A 5,788-nucleotide genomic window follows, 5' to 3' on the forward strand; every position below is an offset into this window, starting at 1 on the left:
ATGTCCTGGAAGTTCCTAAGCCTCTCCTTATTTTTTTGAATTCTTGTTTCTTCATTCTGTTCTGGTTGAATGTTTCTTTCTTCCTTCTGGCCCACTCCCTTGATCTGAGTCCCAGTTTCCTTTCCATCACTATTGGTTCCCTGTGCATTTCATTTCACTTAGTGTAGCCTTCATTTGTTCCTCTAATTTATGACTAAAATCAACCAGTTCTGTGAGCATCCTGATCACCAGTGGTTTGAACTGTGCATCCGATAGGTTGGCTATCTCTTGGTTGCTTAGTATTGCCTCTGGGTCTTTGAGCTGTTTTTCTGCTTGAGCCATAATGTTTTGGTCTGTTCTCACCTGTTACATATGAGGGGCAGAGCCTTAGGTGTTCACCAGGGCAGGGCAACCCAAGTTGCTGAGTAGTGACGCTGTATGTGGGGGCGGGGTCCGAGAGGGAACAATGGAGCTTTACTCTGCTCTCGGTTGCATCTCAGTCCCTTCCACCACTTCTCCCAAGCAAACTGGGCTTTTCTGGTGCTGATTCCTGTGTGGGTGGGCTTGTGTGCATTCTAGGACCCTGTGGGTCTTTCCAACAAACTCTCCTGTGAGGCTGGGAGTCTTGCTGCGCCTCAACCCCCACAGGTATTTTCAATCAGTGTTTTGAGGCTTTATTTCTCTGAAATGAGACCGTGTCTCATTCAGTTATCTGCACGTGAATGTGGGACCACTGCCTGGTCAGCTAGCCACATTGCGCACAGTGCCCTGTTTCTCAATTGCTGCCTTGCTGGATCTGCTTGTTGTCACCCCACGCCCGGGGTCTGCCAGCCACCGCCTGGGCACCCAGGGTCTGCCTGGTGCCTTCTCACGCGCCCAGTGTCACCACTTCCTGTGCCACATCCCCTCTCCGCTCGGCTGCCCAACTCCGTCCTGCCTACTGGTCTGGATGAATGTGTCTATTTTAACTCCTTGGTTGTCGGATTTACATACGGTTCAATTTTCTCTCAGTTTTGGTTGTTATTTTGTTTCTAAATTGTTTTTGTCCTTATTTTGGTTGTTCGAGGAGGCACAGTGTGTCTACCTATGCCTCCATCTTGGCTGGATATCTTGATTTTTTTTTTTAAGATTTTATTTATTTATCTTTAGAGGGGAAGGGAAGGAGAGAGGGAGAGAAACATCAATGCACAGTTGCCTCTCGTGCGTCCCCTGCTGGGAACTGACCCCTGCTGGGGACTGGCCTGCAACCCAGGCATATGCCCTTGACTGGGAATTGAATCGCGATTGTGTGGTTCGCAGGCCCGCGCTCAATCCACTGAGCCACACCAGCCAGGGCTTGATTTTTTTTTTAACTGCATATAATGGACCAAGTTAGGACATGTACTTGGAATCAGGCACAAGCATGCCATTACTATTGAAAATCTAGTCACTGGAAGAATGAGTGTGGTTTTTTCCCCCCACTCAACTCACCATTTTTTGTCAATTAGATTAAACTCAACATAAAAAGAAGCACCCACGTTTTGGGGTGGACTAATAGCATTAGGAAAAAAAATCAGTGTGTTGAAAGAGGGAAGTTATGCAAAAAGTGGGTGGATTGGACAGTTTTATAGATTCCTAATGTTGGAAAGTTTTCCTGGAATTGGGACCTAATGTAGAAGCAGAATTATCTGAATCTATGGAGTTGATGTAGGCGTTCCTTGGTGAGTGGCAAAATTTGTCAGGAAGAGCTAGATAGTAAGTAATAACTTTTAAAAAGCAAAATATAAATCTCCTTTAGCTATGGGGAAAGGAGGAGACTAGAGACAATCATATCTGAGATATTAGCCTAAAATTGTGCAGGATAAAAAGTTGTTTTGTTCTTATTTTATTATTATTATCACTAATTATTATTATTTAACTCAAGGGAGATAAAGCCCCATGCTTTCATAAGCCTTAAGGTAAAATGTATGCATAATGAGGCAGGACACCTGGGATGTGAAGGAGCAGTTGCTTTGGCAAATGACTTATTTTGCTGTCCAAGAATGACATACACTGAAGGGTCACAACTGAGATATGAATAAGGCAGAAGGCCAGAGCTGAGAGGGATGACAAATTAATGCATACAAAGGCTCATGTGTCATCATAATTACAGTACCTAGGTGTTCTGAATCAATGGGTTCACGTTTCTTATTTTAATAATTCAGAAACATTCTCATTATTATGTGTTACCATAGACACTCTAGTATAGCCCAGGAAAATCAGGCAGGAGTAGCCCTTTGCAGAGGCTCGTCTTGTACCACAGCGCCACCTATAAGAAGCCTGTAGGAACTACGTGTAGAAGTTACCAAAGTCTTTTGGAGTCCAGTGATCAGAATCTTAGGATTTCAGAGATGGTGGGACTTTAAAAGTTCATTGAGCCAAGTTTTTACTCAAAGCTTGAACTTCTCTTATAACATTTGATTAGCATTTGTCTAACTTCTGTTGAACCTCTTCAATGAATGGAAACACTCTTACTTAGCCATTCATCTGTTAATATTTTCACAGATTTCAGATTTTCACTGCTCCCTTCTGCAGAATCTGGGCCTCCTAATTTTAGGCCTTCCCAGGACGCTTCCAGGTGAACTGGTTTCATTCTCATTGGTATCCCTCTTTGCAGGCACTTTGGGGGTGGGTTCTGCCAAATCAGTTACTGTTTGCTTTCCATCTTTCAAATTATTGTTCACATTTCCTAACTACACATTCTCCTTGTTCTTGTAGACTTACACTTTTATTTAAGGAAAAACTTGTCTACTGTCACTTCGGTAGATTTTGGAAGAGAGAGGTAATAAGTGTAGGGTTTTACATTTATTCCAATTAAGATTTTTGTTATGGCCTTTGGATCTTTACTCTGCCATTCAATACATTGACTACGTCTCCTGGCCATTAGAGAAATGGAAAAGCAAGCCAGCTGTACACTCAGATACTTATTCAATGAAGGGGACAACTCTGAAGACAGAATCTCGGGGCATTAGAGACACTGGGCTGACACTGATTCATAATTAACATCTATCTTTGGGATCCTGTGGGCCACTTTCCTCCATCTCGTTCACAATGCGAGAGCCTCTGTCAAATGCTGGGATCCAATGCTGAAGCAGAGTGTTGACGGCTTCCTCTGATTTACTGGTCAGACAGAGTATGGATAGAAAGGGAAGTGCTGTTAGTTCATTAAATCATGACTTGTCCTTTCTGGCTCCTAGGCACATTTAAGTGCTCTCTGTTACTCTCTTTTTGCTTCAAGTGGTGTTTGAAAACCTGTCTGAGAATTGCTTGCCCATTCCTGCCCCAGTTTCTGACATTGTTTTTTGATAATAGCAGCTCTTTCTATTACCAAGTCCTTGCAGAAGTAGGCAGGGAGGGAGTTTGTCGGGACCAGGAGGTTGGCACTGATATTGTGAACGCAGGGGCTCACTTGTAATTTCTCCACCAGTTTGGATTTTTAGGTCTTTCATCTGCATGAGTGTTCTACTGGTCTCTGTCCAATCATCCTTCTCCTTGGCAGAGATGGAAGATGGAAAACAGGAGACAAAGTATTCTATGAACTATGTGTCTGCCTCTTTTATCAGTCTTTCACCTCCGTATTCTTATTACTCCTATATAATTTCAAAAAGTTATCCTGAACATGTAAGTAAAAAGAACAAGTAGAGCACTTAGGTTTATAGGAAATTCTGAGTTATTTAACCTTTCTGATTTTCATTAAATGACTTTTTACTGGTTGTAGCCTGTGCCTTGTACAGAATTCCAAGTGGATTTCTCAGTTTAGCAACTCATGATTTAAACTCATATTCAGGAATGAAGAAAAATGCTCCAAAATTCCTCATAGCTTCATTAGGTTATCTGCCTCTCACACACTTGGGTTAGAATCTGATGTGATTCGGCTGGGCAAGGGTGTTGGATCTCTTCAGTGTGCCCCTTGACACCCATTCTCCACCTTTCTTCCTACCATTCTTTGCCCTGCGAGGCCGCTGGCATGGATTACAGTGAAGACACCTATGTTCTCTGGCTTTCTGCAGGAGACGGGAGGCAGGGAGAGCAGAACATGGGGTAGAGTATTTATTTACTTGGTTCTTTTCTAGGAGGTTGTCGCAGGCTGCTGTGTCTCTCAGCAGAAGGCCACTGCTCTTGCCTAGGCAGCCCACTCCACACCACTCTCTCTTTCTAGGCTCTGTTCTGGCCAGTTCTCCTTCCCCTTTGTGCCTCACTGCTGCCCTCTCATGGCGTCTCCGTATCCACGCAGGCTGTGTAATCAGTCCTTCAAATTTGCCTAATTTGTGTGTACCATGGGTTTTCTGATTTTATTTTGACTGACATAGAAAGTTTTAAAAAAGGCTGTGAGAAATTTCTTCTATTGTATCTGATTTTATTGGATCCTATGATGAAATATTTTGGACAGGCTAGGAACTAGCCTGTAGAGTTTTTGTTTTTTTGCATCATAATCAAAGATACAAAATATTTAATAACATTTTTAGAGCAGAAAATCAAGTGAGATTATTTTCTCATAAGAAACCCATTAATTAAATTTTACATTATAGAACTGATTGATGATATTTTAGTTTCCGAATTCTTGTGTAAAAAATAAAAAATCTGCTCAGCTACATATATATTTTCAAGAATATATATATATATCCCCAATATATAAGAGACTCCTACAAACCCATGTGAAACAAACTAAAACAAATAGGAAAATGGGTAAAGTCACAGGTTTCAAATGCATATGAAAAGGTGCTCAACCTCGCTAGTAATTAGAAATTGCAACTAAAACAAGAAAGCACTTTATAAATATTAGAATGGCAAAAAATGAAAAAAGAAGTCATATAATATCCTGTGTGAAGTGGGTGTGAGGATACATTGGCTTAACCACTTTGGAAAATAATTTAGTACTATTTGGTAAAGTTGAAGGCAAGTACACTACGGGGTCTACCTCTCAATGAGAAAGTGCAATTCTCTAATTCACATTAGAAATCCCACCCTCCTATTCTCTTTCCTTTGTCCCTGCCCATCATTTTTGGAGATGTACTCCCCACCATGCTCTCTGCATTTCTGGGGAGAGTCTGTGATTTGTTAAAACCTCTTAACTTGGACTGGCTGCCTTGGTGCTAAGACTGAAAGGGCAAAAATGGTTTACTCCAGAGTAAAACATTCTTTAAAGCCCCAGACATGAAGAGTCTTCATGACATTCTTTTCAAAGCATCTGGGTAGTTGCTCCTGAGCGCATGGAAATGAGGAAGGAAGGGAAACGAAAGTCTTCCACAGGCTGAGATGGTGTTGAGACCTCTGCTCCTTATCACCTTAGCACACTCTCACCCAGTTGGCCTTTTCTGAAAATGGATTTCACAACATTTGCTACCTTGTAACTCAACGTGTGTGTGATTTCCTATTGGTTTAACTTCTCCAAACTTTTGTTTAATGATAACCAGAAATTCTCAGAAATAGGATAGTGCAAAACTGCTCTTCCTTGTCACCATACTGTCATCTCCCTGGAGTTCCAAACCAATGCCACTGATGGCTCTTAGCAGAGGCCAGAAATCAGGATGGGGCAGGAGGCCCTCCTGTATTGCCCCCCGTGACCTAGATCCTTCCATTTCTTTGTCCTGTCAGCCCTCATGAGTCTATTATTTGATACTATTGCCTATCCTCCTGATGAGTGACATTTACTACTCCACCTGCACCCCAACAGTGCCTGTTCTATACCCAGAGGTAGCTCAAAAAAAAAAAGTTGCTTTCTGACAACTGCTGGTGGGTTGACCGGACCAAGAAAATGTGCTGTCCCTGGAAGAAGGCATTCCTTTTCCAC

The sequence above is a fragment of the Sturnira hondurensis genome, unplaced genomic scaffold, assembly GCF_014824575.4.
Source record: "Sturnira hondurensis isolate 20B ecotype Veracruz unplaced genomic scaffold, ASM1482457v3 Scaffold0014384, whole genome shotgun sequence".
NCBI classification, from domain to species: Eukaryota; Metazoa; Chordata; class Mammalia; order Chiroptera; family Phyllostomidae; genus Sturnira; species Sturnira hondurensis.